Here is a 22065-nt window from a genome sequence, read left to right as displayed (position 1 = left end):
GGGCTGGAAGGAAAAAAATGAATCATCACATATTTGGCTCTTGATTTAGGCTGCATTCCACATTACTAATTGTATTCCTAGAATAATGATGTACCATGGATAGTGAATTCCATATAATTTGGTTGCCAAAGACGTTCTTCATAACTGCTTATCTGAAATTGCCACTCACTTTTTTTTCTTTTTACGAGGGTTCAAAGTTCCAAGCAAGTTTCTGAGTTGTTAGTGCTCAACTTCAGAGTAAACCATCTCAAATGTTAAAAAACAAAACGAAACACAGAAAAAAACCAACAATCTCATAATAGGTTTTTCAGCACTAAGGTCCCTGATCTGCAATAGATAAATAAGCAAATGAGGATAAGCCATAGAATCATAGAATCATAGAATGGCCTGGGTTGAAAAGGATCTCAAAGATTATGTAATTTCAACCCCCTGCTATGTGCAGGGTCGCCAATCACCAGACCAGGCTGCTCAAAGCCACATCCAGCCTGGCCTTGAATGCCTCTAGGGATGGGGCATCCACAACCTCCTTGGACAACCTGTCACCACCCTCTATGTGGAAAAACTTCCTCCTAACAACTAACCTAAACCTCCCCTGTCTCATTTTAAAACCATTCCCCCTTGTCCTATCACTATCCACCCTTGTAAGCGGCTGTTCCCTCTCCTGTTTATACACTCCCTTCAAGTATTGGAAGGCCACAATGAGGTCTCCCTGGAGCCTTCTGAGTCAATGGTCTCTTGTATCTCTATCACCTATATCAAATTGCACTGAAGCCACTAGGGTCTGAGTGGGTTTACGATCCCTTTCACATTTTGGAAACAGAGTTTTAATAGACTCCCTTTAATAACACTCTTAAGCTCAGAGTTTTCTTATGGGTAGTGCAATCATTAGACAGAGTTCCAGTGCTATCTGACTTTCTACAGTTATTAAAATGACAAAATGTTTTATTAAAACTGGATACGAACTGTTGGGAGCTCAGTCATAAAATCAACTAGAGACAAATGGAGCTCTACAACTTTTTATCTAGATATCTTTGTCTGCTAACCATAGCAAAACTAGCATTCATTTTCATTTAAACTTACAAAGAGTAAATAAACAAATCATAATTCCACATATTTTACTTATATCTGCAGATGACAGTGGGAATTTACATTTTTTGCCACGTATGGAGTATTGCAAAATCCTTACAAATTTGTTATGAACAAGATACCTATCTGTCACAGTAAGCTGATAAGCCTCAAACAGCACGACTTTGTGTTGAAAGATCTTTGTAATAATCCTTTATTTTCTACACATAATGCATTATAAATGCAAAGCTAATTACTTTTTTTTTTTTTTTTTTTTTTTTTTTGCTGAGGATTATACAGAAAATATTTGTGTGGTCACCGTATTTCCTGGTCACTAAGAAAAAAAGTACATGAGTTAGCAAAGTTGAAATTTTGAGCTCTCTCAGCTCTGAAAATTAAATGCTAATATTTTGAGTAAATATAAGTCTTTTTCCTCCTGCAAAATACAAAGTCCATGCTTTGTATTTCAAGAGTCTGCAGTTATTAATGCTCTGTCTATAACTGAAATGATTTTAGTTTGGTATCTGTCTGTGTTTGGATCTAAATTATTTGTTCTTCCAGTGAAAGGTGGAATATAAATGGTTTTAAGCAGAATAGATTAATTAAATGTTGTACTTCTTACTCCCTACCTTTTGCAATTCTTTTTTTTTTGTGTGTGTGTGTGTGTATCTGCATATAGTGTAATAGGTATGTCCATGCAGACTTTGTGACCTTCTTCAAGGAACCCAGCCAAGGAATTCAGATTGTGCAACCCGTCCCTAAAATTCAAAGCCTGAAGCAAACTATTTTCTCAGGCATAAATAATATTCCTTAACAAGAAAACTGCTTGCCTCTAGGTTGCAGCCCAGCGGAAAGTCAGTGTGCATGTTATGTGGGTCTTTGTTAGTCATGGAGCTGCACAGCAAGTGAACTAACATAACGGTACATCTGCACGGAGCCAACCTTCTCTCTCCTCCTTTTGCACTCTTAGAAATGTGCTCTGCCCACCACCATGCATGTACCAGTGCAAAGGCCAGTGTGCTGTCTTGCTTTTGTTAGTGTATTCCCACAGCATGCCAAGTTCTGCTTGCTGTTGCAGCAGCTCTTGCTGTGAAGAATAAAAACTATCAATATCCATATACTAACTTGAGAAATATAGAAGCAAAACCAGGCAAACAAAAAATTAAAGGTAAAATACACAGCACCTTAGAAGGAATAAAACATGTCTGATATCTCTGAAAATTGGAGGATGTGGCACCATAGAATACCAAAACACCCATAAACTTTGGGCCAGAGAGTTAGGGGCTAATGGTGCAATGCATTTCAAAGTCAATGATTTCTACTGGAAGAAATAATAAATAGAGAGGACAATAAGACTGTCCTGAGGCACAAGAATATAAATATGGAAGTAGAGGATACTACTGCTGTCAGCACAGTGATATATATAATGAAGAATTTTATTTGCAGAAGGATATTTTTTTATTCATTTGAAAGTGTTCATATTTTAAACATTTCTTTTTCATAAAACAAAGAACACTTGTCGTGATCGTTTTCCATGAGAGGTGCTTTTATATTTGTTGTTGAAATATTGGATGTATCATTAAAATTAATTTGGCTTGACTGCCAAATCAAAAGAGTTGGGGTGTTTTTTGTTGGGGTTTTTTTGTGTATGTGTGTTGTTTTTTTTTTTTTTCTGAACCGGTGAAGTAATATTGATATTTTTACATCAAAAAGATGATTTTAAAAGACACAAACAAGTTATATAAAACCTCAAAGAAAAGCTTTGTTTTACTTTTGGCATTCCTTAAACTTCTGTTTAACATTTCCCTTTTAAATTTAGGTCAACTTTTAGATTATCAGCTCTTTTCTGGAGAAAAAATATTCCCCATGAAAGTCCTAAGGAATGATGTAAAGGGAAGATAACAACAGGTTTGGATGAAAGGAAAACTGTTGTGCTGAGGGGCAAGCATTAGTTCTTACCTCAAAGCCAAAGCTCTTTGGAGGAGTTAATAGTGAGGCTGCTGAGGGAGATTTGGTTGATAGAGTCTTTTTGAATTTCAAGAAAGCATTAGCAAGTCTGCTACACCAAAGGCTCTTAAAGAAACCAAGCAACCATGGGAAGAAAGTGTGGGTTGAAAGGGGTAAATAATTGATTAAAAGTCAGGAAATACAGAGCAGGCATTAATACTGGGTCCTTGTGGATGGAGGACAGCACTGAGTACCTACAAGGTCTGTGCTGAAGTCTCTGGGCTACTTAGTCTGAAAAAGAGGGTCAAAATGAGATGATTAATTTACTCAAGTTAATCAATTTGAAAAGTTGGTGCACAAATTCTGTGAAGAAATTGCAAGAACCTTAAGAATTCGAGTAGCAATAAAATGGCATGTGAAAATAAATAGATTTGATGTACAGGTAAATGGAAAGTGATGCATTCTGACTTCACTTGCAAAATATTGGGATCTGAGCTGTCATCACTGCTGTTGAGGGAGACCGCAGGGACCTAAGGATCCGTCTTGTAAACACTCCTACTGTTAAAGGGTGTCATCCATGACCTTAGTACAAAAAGGAGAATGTGCAATTTTGAGATTATACAGAAGGCACACTCCATGGAGTGCGACTGCGGTATCATATAGGAAGAATTGGTCACCCTGAGAACTAAAGTAATCTAACTGGGAGTTAGTAACTGAAAGCAACAATCTCTGCAATGAAATGGTCCTCAAAAGGGGAAAATCCGGTTATGGAAAAATTTGGCTTGGCAAACATAATACCTAAACTTCAAGAGATTAAATCCTGAAAGAGTATTTCAGGTGAACTAGTGGTTAGAAAAATGTCCAACTAGTTTTGCTCTTCAGTTTGATCAGTTAATAAACAAGATATATTTTAAGTGATAATCCTGATAACTAACTACCCTCTGGGAACACAGTTAAGATTAAGCTGTCCTTTCACTCCCCTTGTAAAAGTACAAACTAAAAGTCAACTTTAGAAAAGATAGGAAAATTCCCAGGTGTTTGTGGTTGTACTGGAGATATAAACTGGAGACATGAGCCAAGCGTATAAAGACTAATCCAGTAATTCTGATTCAGAGCCATAACTTTGGGAGACCCATGCAAAGAGATATACCTGTCTCCATAGTCCCATTAAGGAGAAAGCTGCAGATATTTGCATCTCCCACTGCATATATTTATATCTCCCACTTCAGTAGTACCTCCAGATACAGCTCTGTACCAATGGTGTTGGGGCTGGGAGCAGGGATGGGCTTCTCTACTTACTGTTGTGCCATTCAGAGCCTTCTTAAATTATGCTGCCATATGAGCATACTGCTGTGCATATGAGTGTACTGCTGTGTACCAGCACAGTTTGAGACTGACTTATCAGAGATTCTCTGCTCTGGGACAGCACTAAATTGATGGAGCTACACAGCTTTTGCACCTCTGCTGGCTTGAGTCTGGCCTGGTCTTCAGAGAGTGAGCTTGCATCCACACTGCTTATCCCTGTACACAGATTCAACTTATTTAACTTGCTTTCCTGTATGTCAAGGTAAGGCCACTGCCTCCTGTTCCTATTGGGAGAGCTGAGGCTATGGGAGACAAAAAACTCACGAATCTTATGACCTAAAAGAAATTAAAAACAGGTTTTCTAAAGTTCCAGAGTGATATTCTGAACCCTCAGTCTTGTGTTATTAGTTGTTCCCTCTACCATCCCAAAACTTTCCAATTTTTTTCGGTAGAAGTTCATTTGCTCAACTGTGATGCTTTTCTTATCCCAATTCCAGCCACCACACAGCATTTCTTCAAGATAATGAGAGGCTCAGAAGTGCAACATTTTGAATGAGTAGCTAACATGAGACATTATAATCTGGTATCAGCTTTCTATCTGTCAGGTGCAATCTAAAAGGACAAGGAGAGATAGAAGAAGAGGGAATCAGGGGACTGCATTTTAGGGAAATTAAATTATTATCCTGATACCATTGCAAACTGACTGTAAAGGTTGTACATTGAAAGACACTCAAATGTTTTTCACTTTTCCTTTCATTTCAAAACAGTCTTGAGGAAGATAACCAGTGTTGGCATGATTCTCTCTTGCATGAATTCATACAAAATACATGACAAAAAACAAACATATTTTAATATAGAAACACAGAAAGGAAACCTGAAGTAGTTAAGATAAGCTGAAATTGAATTTGAAATTCTTGTACTTCAGTGCACCCAGACATAAAATTTCCCTCTGTACAAAAAATGTTCTCATCAAGACAACTGAAATTATAAGGAGCCCAGGAGATTCATGTTTTCCTTGTACATAATGCATTTGTGCCTAATAGAATGCTTAAAAAAAAGGGTAAATTCATTGCAATTACCTTATAGGGTCCAAACAAGAAGGAAATAAAGGAACAAAAATATCAGATATTTGATTTTTGTTTTTTTTATTTTATTTTATTGTTGGCCTGAGTGGGGAACTTACAGAATTTCAGAAGTAAAGGTTTTTAGATGTAGAACGTATGAACAGCCCATTTCCAGAAATGTGCTATAAGTTTAGCACTTCACTAAACTAAAAAAAACTATGAACTAAAAAAATCTATGAAGGTTTCTAAAAATAAGTGATTCATAATGTAACTTGAAGACATACCAGCTCCTCGCACTCCATATTTCACTGCCATGTTGCAGATAAAAGCAAATCACACTTTTTAAATCAGTTTGGTTCTAACTCAATAGGTGTTCCATGTACATAGGTTGTTCTAGAAGTAATATCTCCTATTTACTTGCATGGAAAATACAACAGATGCAAAAAATGCCATTGTTTGGTTGAGTAAATTCTCAGCGGGAAAACTCTATTTTTCAACATTGTCACCACTAGTAGTTATGCATTTTCATCAGCAGTGAACAGGAGCCTTTATACAGTGCTCATACAAATCTGCACCAGTGGAGATAACCCACCATTTCACATCTACTATGACTGCATAATTACAAGGAAAATGTTGCCCACACAGTCCATCTTTTCATTGACAGATGAAACTCGGAGGATACTAGATCTGGACTACACAGTTTGTGTGGTAAGACTGTCTAGCCAAGACTGGCAATGTGCCCCATGGCCTTCAAACTATGGCGTGGCAGTACTATGTTGCAACAGAAAGGTCTTCTTCTCTGGCCTCACTCTGGAAGTTTGAGCCTTCAGCTTAGTCAGTATTGTGGTGTACCAGTCAGAGATGATGGTTTGTCTAGGCTCCCAGAAATCAGGAAAGATCACCCCTTTCCTAACACAAAAGGAAGTGTGCATCTCTTTACCCGCTAAGGGCTGTGCCTTGAATTATTTCAATGGGGAATTCACATGTCACCACTCTATGGACTGATGTTTTAATTCCAGCTCTTAGTGGTGACTACACATCTTGTCGCCTGTAATGCTGAAATCCAAGAAACTATCACCTTTAGCCTCATATTGGTTGAATATTCCCTGACAAACATGCATATAGTGTTTTTTATATTCCTACGTGAACATTTATGGGACCCACCTGGCAAAAACTTCAATATTCCAACATTGTCACAATTGTTTCCAGTGTATTGAAGTCAATATTCAGCTCTGTATACGGTTCACTGGTCATAATCCTCTGATTCAGGTGGATGAGCTGATTGAGATGCTCTTCACTTCATGATATGGCAGCTCTGCATGGCTGTCTGGAGCATGGTTTGTCTTCTGTGTCATCGCCACCACTGCTGAAATGCGCTACCCACTGCTTCACTATTCTCACATCCACTGTTTGGTCTCCATACATTTTCAGCAAGTGACAATGAATGTCAATGAGTTCACCTTTTTCTGCATCGAGGAATTCAGTTCCACACCTTTGCCTCGTACACAGTTCCACGTCAGGCATCATTTAATCAGACTGCCCCTCTGCTGCCGTCTGTCACATATTTTTCTAGTACTCCTTTTCAAAAAACATATCAGTAGTGATTATTGGGTTTTGGAGTTCTCAAATAAACAAATGCTTTTTGTGCCTCAAACTGCAGTTAGATTTACCTTAATCAAACCTAGGATATCCAAATAAGATAATTAATAAAATTAAACCAAACTTACTGGGTTTTGCTATGTTCATGAAGGTTTATTTGCAATTATTTTTCTCTTGAAGTGTGAAGTATACGGTTTTGATGCCAAAATTTCTGCATTCTGCTTATTCCAAGTATAAGGCATGGAGAAGCTAGCTTGCTGTAAGAGAATAGGCAAGACTTTTCAAACTGTTTGCTAACCCAAGCAGCTTCAGGCTCTGCAGAAAGGCAGTCTGACAGGTCTCAGTAGCAACTGGGGAAAGTCTTCTTCTCCAGTGGCACACTTCCAAACCTTCTGTGGCTGTAAAACTGCGTGCTGGTGGATCCCTTATGGTACAGAGATGATAATATTGTCTTTCACAGACTGCAGAAGGAGCTAAGGGTGGAAGGAGCATGATTGACCTGGACAGCTAAAAGAAGAATCTCTTTAAAAAAATGTGTGGAAGAAGGAAAAGAGGCAGTAGAAGAAAGATGAATGAGGAACGGGGAGAGGAATTTTTGTGTTCTCTCACAGTTTGTGAGAGAACTGTGTGGGATCTACAGACTTTGAGAAAATAGCAGAGACAACTTGTGCTCAGAACATTAACAGGGAGGAAGTGAAGTCCAGGACTGAAAGGGAGCTTTTGAAAGAGAAAACCATGGTGATTGTGCACGTACTAGTTTCTGAAGGCTTTGCTGCTTGTAGACCAACCATGTGACACATTTCTCTCAATCTCCCATTGCTCTCCTACATACAAGTGGTTCTTCCCATCTATTCTGGGAACTCACTGAACACTCATGCTCATGTCAGGTTCTGTGAGTGCCTTTCAAGCTCTCCTTCTCATAAGAGAACCACACACTGCTATTTTCAAGCCAAAGGCTTTCTGTCATTCTATTTCCTCCTTAGTGATATATCTTCAATACTTTATTCCTTTTCTTCTATTTTCTCCCAGCTTCCCTAACTTTACAAGCTGTGCGACTTTCACTTCTTTTCTGTTCCTATTTCTTCCTCCCACCTGCCCTGGGTTCTCCAATTCTCTGCTTCTTCAAGATTTTATTGTAAAAATAGCTTCATAATCTTTCTGCTACTTCTGCTGTTCCACCCATCTCATCCTTAATGTTACCTCTTATTCTTCTCTGGGGCATATATCTTTCATGGTGCCAAGCTCATTTAAGATAATGGCAGAGATGTGATTGGAGGCTGTGTCATGCTGGAGGCTGTTTATGGATGCCTACAACTCATTCTGTTTGTAGGCAACAACAGACAAACAGAGAATTGTCATCATGTGTAAGTCTCAAAAAAGAAAGCAGAAGGTATTGCAAAGAAGGAATGAGGCTGTTGACAGAGCAGGTGTCTCTTCAGCCCTGCTTCAGGCTCCTCAGCGAACTCACCTCTTTTGTCCTCCAAGTTCCACTGGCAGGAATGCTCTTAAATCTATGATACAAAGGTTACCACACCCAAAGTGACTCTCTTTATGTTTTCTATCATGAAAATAGCTGAGGCTATTTTCAATGTTTTGTTCTTGCCATGTGTTCTGTATAAGGTATTAGTCTCTATAGCAACCTTAACTGCAATTTGACCAAGAATATAAATGAGAAATGTGTATTTCACACATAGTTCTGTACACAATACCTTCCAGACATTCACAAGCAGAAGAATTACAAAAGACCTAAAAAGTGATCAAACAAGAGCCCTTTATTTATTTAGAAAAACTGATTGCAATATGGATTGTTTCAACTCTGCAAACCATCAGGCATGATTTGCGGAGGTAACATTTTGAATTATTAGAATTCTCTCTATTAGTGACATTTTTGTAACAGTGACTCAGAATAATGCACACTTTATATCAAACAAGGTGAAACAGCACACCTCAGATTCATATTGTCATTAACAGAAATAATGGATTATAATTCTGCAAGACAGATAAAAGTGTTTTAGCTGTGTTCAGAGGGACCCCAAATATTAACTTGGGGGAAGAATCTCTGAGGTGTAGTGAATGTGACAAAGTAAAAAATACTGGTAGCCAGTTCATAAATCCAAGAGGCTGCATTCTTAGCAAAATCTGATTTATACCACTGTAAATCAGTATGAATCCCCTGAAGTCAGTGCCAGAAAGTTATAGTGCAACTCCCACAGTGAGAAAAGCAGCAGCCCAGGTTGTGTGCTGTAACAGTGTAACAGAACCTGATGGCTTTGTCTGGGGCAGCAGTCTCCACCCTCTCATTACAAAATCATTACCCAGTCGTATCAGTGGCAGCTTTCTGGGATATCTACGTATTTACACACAGACCCAAAGTTCTGCCTGCCAAGGTGCAAGCCAGAGGGAGAAACGTTCTTAGGTGCAGTGGGTGTGCCAACGCATCTCTACAAGATAGTAAGAGGAACACCACGAGTTATTTGTGGCAACATGTATATTGAAGAACCAACTTGGGTTCCACATTATGAAATTAATATTTAACTGATTTTGTATTTATTTTTTAAGCAGAATTGAATGTACTAGTCAGATTTAGTCGTTAGAGTAGTTAAGCAAGAATTAATTCAGCTGTTAAGCAGCAGGTCAAAAGTTAAGAGAATAGCTCTCAGGGATGTTTCAGCTCACAAACTGGCAAGCTTGCCCACAGAGCAATGGAGCTTTAGCCCTGATCTCTTTCTGTTCTGAAGAGAGTTAAACTCAGAGGAATAGTTTAACATATTTTATGCACACAGGTGGGTTTTCTTGTGCTTCACTCAAATGAGGAACCTAATTTTCATTGTCATTCCAACAAAATATAGTTTTATGAAATAACTCCTTCATAAGGTATACTACTCCAGAAGGAAAATGAATTAATATGGAATATTTTTCTCCATTTTCATGATTTTGAAGCAAACCTAGGAGAATCATTACTCTGGAATATTTGTCTGCTTGAATTTCCTGTGTTTTCTCAGTCTGATTTCTATATTTCGCACATTATCTTGCAGGTTCTCCATAGCTCTGTCCTTGCAAGCACTTCAGTGCTATTACGCAAGCATTTTCAATGACACTCCACAAAAATAAGCAAGTGCTTAAGTGCTTTCAAGAATGGAGACCTGGTGATCACTTCATTCAAGAACAGACAGATCTAGACATAAAGGAGCTGATTCCTTTTGAGTAGAAAAAATAAATGTTTTGTATCATGCTATATTTTAGGTGAATAGGAATTAACTGACAGAGACACAATGAGGCATGCAGTTATAAGCCATTGCCAGGGGAAAGGAAATATTTGCAGAATCACAGAATTGCATCAATATTATTTCAGTATGTGTGTTTTGGGACGAGAGACACAAGTTGTGTAAATCAGCATTGTTCCTTAAAAATCAATGAGACCACGTCAATTTCTGTCACCTAAAATTCTGGTTTCTGCATTGATGACAAATGCAAATCAGGAAACAAAATATATCAAAATGGATGTTGATTTTTCTTAGACTAAGAGCACCAGGGAAATAGCACATCTAAAACTTGAAATATTTTCTTGCTATATCCCCAAGAAATAAATTCTTCTAGGAGTAAATAGTCATGGCTCCATTCATCTGAACCACATTGCCCTCCATTTATACAACAGGAGGCAATAACAAAATTTCACAAAGGCATTTACAGCTTCTTATCAACATGTAGAGCTCATGGGAATAGCAATGAAATCTACAGAAACTTTAGCTGTGTAATAGTCAGAATGGTTTAGGCAGGTAACACTAACATTTTCAGACGCAGATTTCTATCACAGAAGAATCCTCAAGCACAACTCCTACTTCAGTCTTTAGTAATTGTGTTTATGGAGGGCTTGGAAGACAGAAGAGTAAAAACAAAAACAGTCTCAGATCCTCCGTAAAAATCCATCCTTGACTTCACACTGGATTTCAGACATTAAAAGCAAGCAGTGTTTTTATAGGGTACAGATCATTGCCTGTTCTCCAGACGAGATATCTGCTTTTTTTTTTTTTTTTTCTGTGCCAGAAGAAGTGGAGACTGCAACATTCATATTGTTTAGTATAGAGTTTATAAGAAAATATCAGTTTATTCTGTACTTTAAAGTTCTGATGCCACCTTAAACAGAAGGACTGCAAACTGATATACTGGTTATAACTGCAGTCTCACAGAGTCAATCTACCTTCATGCAGCTGTCTCAGTATGTAAACAGATGAAAGCTACTGGACTTAGCAAGTGCACTAATTGTATATCTTTACATATAATGAAGACATCAAAACTGAACTTGAGGATCTTATAATAACTTGTGGAAATTACAAAAATTGACTATTTGTATTAAATATCCCATGAATAAATTCAGCTTCCTTCCATTCTCCTACTCCTTGTGCCTCCAGACCTGCCTTGCAATGTCAATTCCATGTTAGCTTCCTGGAAAAAAATAAAATTAAAAAAAAAAAAAAATCCACAAGATGAGTTTTGCTAAGGATAATGAAAACTGATAAAGGTGCAGGAATGTAAGTCACTTCTGACAAATAATAATATAGATCAAGTTAATTTAATGATTAATAAAATCACCACTGAATACAGAAATTATTTCTGTTGTTCAAGAGCATTAACTATATTTTCTATCTAAAAAGATTCAGGGAAAGCTTGTGGGGAAAAATAGAATAAACACAACTTACATTTTCAGAAACAATGATCAAATAGAAGTGGCCAGCTAATTATAGTGCTGCTTTGTCTGTTGTTTCTTTTCTTTCTTTCTTTCTCTTTCTCTCTCTCTCTCTCTTTTTTCTCTTTTTTTTTTTTTTTTTTTTTTCTTCTTTTTTTCTTTTTTTCTTTTGAATTTAAAATACTCAGGAGCAAATACAGTAAAGAGGAACCTATTTGAACACCTTGGCTACCAAAACATTTCTTAACCCTTGTGGAATTATTCACTCTTTTAGGACTGATTTTAGGAAAAATTTCTACTCAGAAAGAGCAGTGAGGCACTGGAAAGGGCTGCTCAAGGAGGTGCTGGAGTCACCATCCCTGGAGGTGTTCAAAAAAACATGGGTCACTAAGGAACATGCTTAGTGGGCATGGTGGTGATGGGTTGGTGGTGAGTCTAGATGAGTCTAGGTGAGTATTGCTGGATGTTGTGTTGAGGGACATGGTTTAGTGGGAGCTATTGGGAATAGGTGAATGGTTGGACTGGATGATCTTTTAGGTCTTTTCCAACCTTGGTGATTCTATGATTCTATGATTCTATGATCTTAGAGGTCTTTTCTAGCCTTTATGATTATATGATTCCATGATTCCACTATATCAATGTACACATCAGTTCCTGTTAAAGAACTGATTTATATCAAACAACTACATTTCTCTCCTGTTAAAACTGATGTGCTCAGACTTACACTTTTACCCACTGCAGTTGATGCTGTCAAGAACATTGTTATGGGAAGTTCAAGCATATAAGCAATCTCCAGAGGAGATGTTTTAGAGAAAGTTTTCTTTGAAAATTGAAGACAATCAAACTAAAGTGCAAACTAAAATTTGGCGGCTACTGTTAGCATTATAGTCACTATATAGATTTTGATATGCTAATAGCAAATAGTGAGAAAAGTACTGTACATACATACCAATTCCTTTGCAGTTTTATGTAACTGGAATTTCTAGGAATTCTGAGAATTCTGAGAAGTTTAAAGTAAGAATGTTTGCCTCCATGAATATGTTACATTTTTCCTGAATCTCACTTGGAAAAATATCAGTAAGAGTCAATGTCCTACATTAACATTAATTTGAAAATACCTGGGGAAAACTAAACAACAACAACATACAAGCAAGCAAATAAACAACAACAACAACAAAAAGCACCAGGCCCAGGAGGATAGTTCGCAGATACCCAAGTTATAAAAAAATACATCACAGACCACCAGATTGCATGAGACTGAATGACCCAGAGAATGAGCAGGATGAATCTGTGAAAACTCACATTAAATGGTAGTCTACAGAACAAATCTGTTAATGAAAGTAAAGGGAAAATTAATTTTGAATAGGAGTCACATAATTTAAACGTATGGATAATCAACAAAATAGACCATAGCTCATAGTGCTTAACGCTACATAACTGAGCACATCGAACTGTTGCAAACCCAACTAAGCAGCACAAAGGACCATGACTTCTCAACAATCAGCTATCCAGAATTGACACTGTGTTATCCTGTAGCATACCTCTGAACAAGTGTTGCATTATTAGAACTGTGTCTTAGCATCTAATTCAAGGTTTTGTTAGTTACATTTGGCCTGGTTAAGTGTTCTTGATGTTTGGTCTGTCTGAAATCTAACAGTTTGCACAGTTTATCTTTAGTGATGATGTATACTGTTGTGGTTACCATTTGGTAGAGTGGACAGGAAAATGAAAACCATACTTCCACTTCCAGGATAGGGTCTCTGTAGCATTTAGGGAGTGAAGAGATGAGAGCATGTGAGCTGTGCTGAGCTGCATTCAGAGCTATGCTGTTATGCCTCTGAAGAAGGCTGGCTGGTGGCACTGCACTGGGAGGTCTCAGCCTACCACTAGCATCTATTAAAAAAGGATTGCACTCTCCTGATAATAAACAGAATTCTCCTTAAAAAGCTGAGTCCTGTGATGAAAAGTGAAACATATGGAAGCTCCACCTACAGCTCGATTCTTATGGAGACCTATTTCTAAGCAGCAGCAAGAATATATTACCAATTACACATCCCTTACAAGTCTGAATAATTCTTTTTAACATTAATGCATGCCCTGCATGTGCTTCATGACAAAGCCCACGATGATAGGAGATTCACTGATTTCTTTTTTTTTTTTCTTTTCTTTTCTTTTTTTTTTTTTTCTGTTTTAAGAACTTTATTCTTCAAAGAGGTATAATTTTAAAAGTCAAAAAAGGACAGACAGCTCCAGTTTTTATGGGCTTACCCATTACAATTCAACCGCTTACTGGTACAGCAGAATATTTCAAAAGCAGAAATAGGCAGATAGATGCTGAACACCCACTGAATGCCAAAGGGAATTTGGTTCCTTACTCCCTTGTGCCTTTGAAAATTTCTGCCAGAAGTTTACAGTATAACAAATCAACCCAGTGCTAACTCTGTATTATTTATTCTTATATTCACTGCAAATCTCAAGCCAGTTATCTGTGTCATAAAAGAGCATGTTTTCTTATTTTGCAATAGTCCTGATTTTAAATCTGATGAAATGAATGGCAGTGACTGACAGAGCCATCTGTGAACATAATAACGGAAAAGACACAAAAAGTTTCTCTCTTCTTGGTCTAGGGATCATATTACTCCTTCCCAAGATGAGCTTTGTCTCATTTCTGATGTGCAAAGTACATCAGTTCAGTCGAGATGAAGAATCTCACATCAGCACCAGTGATAGATGACCAGAAAGAGTCACTCATCCACTTACTTAACAGGACTGTAGCCATCTACCTAATATTAGGCATATAATTTCTGCAAGCTATCTACACAAGGAATGAAGAAAATACTCTCAGGTAGTGATCAGTTACTGTCTGAGCTCTCTGTCTCTCTCAGCTAGAAGACTAAAACTAGGTAAAAGGGGTCTTGGTCTCTCTGTCTCTCCATTAAATACAAAGACAGCCCCAGCTCTGAATTGAGGGACCTGGAGTAACATGAATACCTTTGGAACATATTAGGAACTAGCAACACACTAATACCATTACCACCCCTTTGTGTAGAGTCCAACACATCAGAACAATTTCTGAAATGATTTCTTACATGTAATGCTATTTTCTGGTAACTATTATGGTAAATAACTCTAAGCAAAAGAAAACCAAAATGACAATAAATGATCAAGCACCAAGGTCCTGGGAAAAAAATAAGATGATTGTTCCACAGATGCTTCATTGTAATATTCCAGGTTGACAGAAACTATTTCTAAATCTCTAGCAAAGCTAAATTGGCCATATTCTGCTACCTTCTAAGGATATTTTTTATACCTTCTTTTAATGAAATGACCCACATCGATCTCATGGGCTCAAAAAGTCTTAGAGTGTATCAGTTCCATTTCAGGCACTAATTAATATTTTCCACATTACCATGAGAAAATGTGGGGTGCTGTGAGGATCAAATGAATTTTGGTCACCTACCCAAAATCTTCAAATAATCTGTAAAAGAAATACTCACGTTCCCATGAGGAAGAGTGAATCACAGGAAACAAACAAACAAACAAACAAACAAAAACAAACACTCAGAATTTCTAGTTACTTTTTTATTTTTTTCCAATTATAATGATGATCACAAATATTAATAATATTCTAAATTACTCAGTTACCTCAGCCCTTCAAAGATCTTAAAATTCATTTAATATTAAATATTATTATTTAATATTTAAATTTATTTAATATTAATAATGTTAAATGTATAAGCATATTATTACATGCTTAAAATAGATGCTAGTGAAAGTTCCTTTCCTGCTTTTCAATCATTTCATACTGTATTATGGAGGACCCAAGCCAAAGAAATTTATATAATGTCAAGTAAACATAACTTGCATGTGCTGCAAAAAACGGATGGTAAATAATTTAATCAGAAAGCAGTCCATGTGAAAAATGACAGTAATACTGGCTTTTCATCTTCTTCTAGATCTACAATCCAGGGGTTGCACTTACTAAAAGAGAGGAATGGGAACTATCAGGAAAGTGGAAGGTCAATCTAGAAGCAGATTATTTCTATGGTAAGTTCAGTTCTTAGTACGTAAGTCATGTGGACAGACTGAGTTACTGATTCTTAATGAAAAAGCCTACCCTATGATTATTTTTGAGATGGAAAGGAATCTAAGTCAGAATGTGAGAGAGGAAAGGGAATGCCAACTCAGCAATTAAATGAACTGTAAAGGACTAGGGAGAAAGGATAGATCATCACTGCTTACAACTCACTGTTCTAGAACAGCAGGTTAAAATGTTGTTCAAAAAGGAGATGAGATGGTAAAGAGCAAAATGTACATTCAGTGAACCTCCCTTAGTTTGATACATGAAAAACAGGATGTGGTCCTATGCTCTTTCCATTTTTCCAAATGAAAAATTTATGACTGGCTAAAGCAAGCAGAGACACTTAAGCCCATTGTTGATGAAGATCATTAATGTCTCTCTTCAGATCAGCATTTTGCCACCATTACTTAAGCCACAATAAGGCTCTTGATAAAAACCCTACCTTTGGATGATGCCAGCAAAGCCAATTACAGCCTAATGACTGGCAGCCCAATATTTGGGGAGACAATTGAGGTTACACTGATGGGTTAATCCTGGCAAACTTTGTATTTTAAATATTTGGTTGGTCCCCATCTGGCTTGGCGATATGTGGGTAGAGAAATGAGAGTACATAATTGCTCTCTAATCACTATATGCTACTGATGGGCCCCTTGGATTTTTTCCTATGGAGGGAGATATTAACTTGATAATGGGAAGAACACATCAAGCTTTTCTTTCACAGGTGCAATTTCCAACAGTAGATTGTTTATATACAAGAATATAAATAGTTGTTAAGAGTAAAGTTCTGACATGTTTGATGTTATACTGCAACTGAAAACATTTGGAACAGACGATTTAATTTTAAGACTTCTTTCTCACTCAAGATTCTAGTCTTGCTATTCATGTAAGACATGGGACAAAACTCAGCCCTCACTAAAGTCAGCAGTAAGGCTGCCATTTAGATCAGATTCCCAGTTTGCAAAGGCTTCTCTGCAGTGTACATTCATGCGCACTGTTATTTCACAGTAATTGTGGGAATTTCTTTTGAAGGAAAATAGAATACAAGACTTTTTCATAGCGCTAAAATTCATACATGGGGAAGAAAATGCTCTAGTCTATCTCCATAAACACATCCCATTTGTTGTGCTGTAACTCATCTGTGTAGCCATACAAAGTGGAAGTGGAAACAGGAATTAGAACCAGATGAATACATAAATGAAATAACACATGAAGAAGCACTATTTGGAGATATTCAGTCCCTTAAATCCTAAATTTGTAAAGTAGTTTGCTTAAATAAGATGGTCAGATTCTCTCTTCAATTAATAAAGAGTTAACCAGCTGTGAAATCCAGTAAGTACTGAAAGTTTCCCTCTGCAGACCTTCACAGGCTGCTGTGAGGGACTGATGCAAGATCCCTGGAGTGTGGGTTGGCACAGATCAGGTGATTCAGGTTTGTGGGTGAAATTCATGAACTGTCAGGAAAGATTTTCAGGTGTGGTAAAAGTTATTTCTGCAAGACTGATGCTTGTGGGCTTCTTAAGATTATTCACATCCCAGATGTTCTACTGAAACTGTCACTATTACTACTTCCCAGGTTAGCACACCCAATGAGCCCACCATCAGAGCTGAGGAATTATTTTTTAAATAAGAATCTCATGACAAACCTCTTTTTTGTCTTCCCACCAGGTAAAAGAGAGGTTTACAGACAATTTTTAAATAAGTGCTTAAAATTATTTTTTTACTCCATTAGCTACTAGCTCTCCCTTCCCTTCCCTTCCCTTCCCTTCCCTTCCCTTCCCTTCCCTTCCCTTCCCTTCCCTTCCCTTCCCTTCCCTTCCCTTCCCTTCCCTTCCCTTCCCTTCCCTTCCCTTCCCTTCCCTTCCCTTCCCTTCCCTTCCCTTCCCTTCCCTGTCTCATAATTTCTCACCATTTTTCTCATGACGTGTACTCTCACTGTCCTCTTTCCTGCCTTCTGACAATTTATTCCTTTATTTTTTTATTAGTTAGTTTTGCAACCTTAGAAATGTCATGGTTTTACCTACATTTCCTATTATTTTTCTTACAATTCCCAGCTATCAGCTAATTCTTCTCTCATGATCTTACTACAGCACTCTCTGAAATTCCTTTCCAACCAACTCTGTTTTCTCTTCTCTAGTTTTGATCTTCTTCAGATCCTTATGAAACTATTATCTGTAAAAGCCCTACACTCCACATGAATTTCATGAGGATGCGATTTCCTTCTACTCTGACATGACACACAGCTCTTCTTAGAAAACTGTATGTCCAGATCTCCAACAATTGTCTCTCCACCTGATTACCAAAGTGACTTCTCGTCCATTCTTCAAATTACTGTGTGAGCTTTCTGTCCTTGATTCCTTTCTTTCTCTTTGCTACACATTTTATCTGTGTGATCTCATCAGCAAATACAGAATCAACTGTCATCTGTTTGCCAATGACTCACAGGTATACTAGTCTACTCCAGACTCATCTCCTTATGTCCAAACTGAAAACTCAGACTGCCTTTCCAGCATATTATGTGTATGTTGCCAACAGCTCCAACTCATCATGGATAAAATGGAAAGCTTGTCTTTTCCTTACATCAAACCCTTCTCTCTCATTTAGTTCAAAGCATAAGTCAAGATTCTAATTTACATCTTTACTATATACAAAAAATCTTTAGATTCAAGCAAGTGAGTTTTAAGACTATAAGTAAGGCTCATCAAGAGGAAACCATGGAAGGAGAGCTAGGATGAAGCATAGCTCTTGCAGATGCTTAAACAGTGGAGAGCCATGCTAGTTCACGTTACAGCAGTTCACTAGATGCTAATAAGAGCACTTTGTTAATATGCTCAGCATGTGTTCATAATTAAATCTCTCTGCACAGCTGTACATCATTCAGCACCATGGCACTCTTAGACAAGATAAGCTCAACTGAAATAAACAGGAGTCACTGCCTCAGACTCTCAGTAAATGTGAGTGTGGAATTTCCACACAGGTCAGACCAATGTCTCCTCACAATCAAACTTCCATTCTGCTATCCAGTAATAGCAGTATCTTTCCATATCTGACAAAAGTAGACTTGCCCTTCCCATATTTATGAGGATTACTGCCAAAAAAAAGAATTGTTTCCTGAGCTATTCTTTGCCTCCCTCCACTGGTTCTTCCTTCTCTCTTCCATGTGATAGGAACTACTGCTTAGCACTTTGAAAGCTTCCTAACTCTCACATTTTATTCAGCATCAAGATACTTTCTTATTTGTTTGTTAAGAACATAATGCTAGCTACTTTTACTCCACTGTTGATACTCTGCTTTAAAATTCCACCCTTGCACATCTCATGTTTTGCAGGATCTCCTTACACACAGCTTAGATCAAACAAGCAAATAAAAAGCCTGGCTATTTTCCTGGAACAGCTTCAACAGAGTTTCCTTTTCTTCTGTTAACCCTTAAAAAACTCATGGTTAAGCAACTGTACCTAAACAGATGTCCTGGGTGTTGTCTCCTACAGGAACCCTGAGTCAAGTATCTACAAATTCCACCTTCCCTTGAAGTCATAAATATCCAGATATATATAAATATATCTATATATTTATATATAGATATATATATATAAATAAAAATATCCAGATATATATAAATATATCTATATTTTTATATATATATATATATATATATATATATATATATATATATATATATATAAATGAGACTTCTGATATATAAATATCAGAAGTCTCATCTTCCTAACGTAAATTATTAATATCACCTAAAGGACGGATGAACTCAGTGTAGGTGTTTAGCCAAGAAGCTGTGCTGAAGCCTGTCCCCAGAGAGACAGGTAGTGCTTCAGTGTGCTCTAAAACAGATAGCACAGGTCTCCCCCCACAGCCTCACCAACTGTTTCCCCTCAGTTAAGTGCTATAGAGGGAATATAATGTAGTATAAGAGGACCCCATGGGTCCTCTTGAACAAGAGTACAGTAGCAGCCCCAATTGTTGACTAATGCTACTTTGACATGTCCTGCCTGCCAGTCCATAAAACACTTATTTTTTACAAAAATTTCCTGTTCTTTCCAGTGGTTTCCAGCTTAGAAGACTTTTGATACTTACATTTATTGGTCCGTGCTGGTACAGTGTATAAAGTAATGATGTAGCTGTAGCTCATGTAGAGGTAGTAATCATAATCATCAATCTTACAAGATAAATTTCTAGTATGGACAGAACGTTACCACAAAAAAGAAAGTAGAATCAGAACTGAATCTCAGAAACAAATTTTCTAACCTAGTTTGTGAGTGACATAGCATCTTTTTTATTCCTTATGATGTAACAAATTGGGGCTCAGAATGTATGTACGTGTACAAGTTTTTCATTGTTCTAGTTTGAGGAATCTATTAGGACAGAAAAGATCATGAAATGATTCAAGTCTGAAAATAGCTATCAAAAGGAGAATGTGCTAAGTGAAAGCATTCAGAACACTACTCTGTTTTTGCTAGCAACTAAAGAGCATGTATAACAAACAAAACAAAAACAAAAAACTTGCAACCACCAGCATTTTGATGAAGTTTCCCTGGAGCTGACCTGCTAGCCCTAGATCAGTGTTCCACTGAAGGCTCTTTTTAAAGATTTTTTTTTTCCAGCATACTATTTTGAATTTCAAGCTTTCAGATTCTTAAACTTGAGACTTCACAATAACCTTCTGGTGCAAAGCTGCTGCCTTCTGTCTCAGATGGTGAGAACTAAGTCTGTTTATGGGTTCCCCCAAGCATCCGTTTTTAATCAGTATATGACGTGTCCTCAGCTCTGTTCCAAACCAGTAGCTCTGCTTAGATATGCACGGATATTCCTGCACCACACAGCAAGATGCTTCTTCTTCCCAGAAAGCAACAACATAGAAAATCGAATTCAAAATTATTAATGTAACAAGCTGAAAAATGAAAAGGAGAAATCTAACATTTCAGACCATTTTATATATGGCACAGGAAAACAAAAGGACAAGCTCTCAATTAAAAATAAATCCCTGTCAAGTTCCCTTTAAATCACTCCGATTAGTACAAACAGTCTTGACATATACACTCCCCCGTACCGTCTATAGGGAATAGAGAGAAATATTGCCTCTGTTCAAACTCATAAATTTGGGGATTTTATGGAACTACGTTAGGTGCTTAAAATACAATAGAGAGATTACAGTCATTAGGTTAGATCAGCTGCTGTAATTACTGTGTTTAGGTAATGCAGGAGTCAGGGTGGTGGAGCTCCTCCACTCAGAGTGCAAAGCCTCAGATGCATAGCCATAGTCTGGCTCTGTGGGGTTTGACAAAGCTCCTGGGACCCACAGGGCTTTGGAAAGTCACAGTGACTCTACCTGAGTCTGCATGGAGCCTGAGGCAGCAGCCAGTGATCTGTACTGTCTTTATCAGGGTAAGGCAATAATGCAGTGGACAAGGGAGAATGTGCTGAAGGCCAATGTTTACCTATATGGCTTACTGTTATAGGATGCCAGGAAGGAGAGAAGGGATTCTTTTGTAGTGACAGTGACCGTGTTGCACAGCTATTTGGCCTTATCTATGTGCTCTGATGGGAAGAAATTACTGCCTGTTTAACTCTGTGAAGAAGGCACTAGTTCCCAAAAGCCCAGAAAATCCTCTGAAGAATGGCAAGCCTCAGGAAACAGTAATCTAACAAGGATGAGCCGACACGCTGTATCACACTGGAGCTTCTGCAGAATGTGCTGTGAGAAGGGTTAAACAGTGGCTCCTCAGCTTCAGAGTGTTTACTTAAACAGGGCAGCAAGAAACCATACAAACATTTGTTTGCAACTAGACCCTGACCCATACATGGAAGGGGGTTTGTGACTTTGTAACTGTTCCAGCACAACAGACAATATGATGAAACAAAAGTGAGAAGCATGACCTGCACTTGGACCTGCAGCAGTAGAAGAATCTCTTGCAAAAATGTAATTCTCAGATTAGTGCAGATCAGAAATGAGGAATCCTGACTTCAGGTTAGTGACCTTTCTGGTTTAGATTCTTCCCTGGGGATCATTAGGACTGATCAGAGGTAAATGAGAGGTGTATACAGAGAGCAGCGCTGCTGCGGGAACTGTGCACATCCCAGCTGTGTGATGCCGGTACTACCACCTATCAGCATAGCATCACTGTCACGAATGCCAACTTGTCCCGAGGCATTGCTAAAGCACGAATGGATACGGAGGCCCCGTCCATGCCGTGAAAATTCTCTGGTCCCACTTGGAGCTGATGGGAAGCTCGGGGAAGGCGTGGAAGAGGAGGAGCGGCAAAAGGGGGGAAGGGGCGGCCACGAGATGGCAGCAGTGCCACGTCTATTTC

Source organism: Lagopus muta, chromosome 2, assembly GCF_023343835.1.
Source record: "Lagopus muta isolate bLagMut1 chromosome 2, bLagMut1 primary, whole genome shotgun sequence".
In the NCBI taxonomy this organism is placed as follows: domain Eukaryota; kingdom Metazoa; phylum Chordata; class Aves; order Galliformes; family Phasianidae; genus Lagopus; species Lagopus muta.
This window is presented reverse-complemented; position numbering follows the sequence as displayed.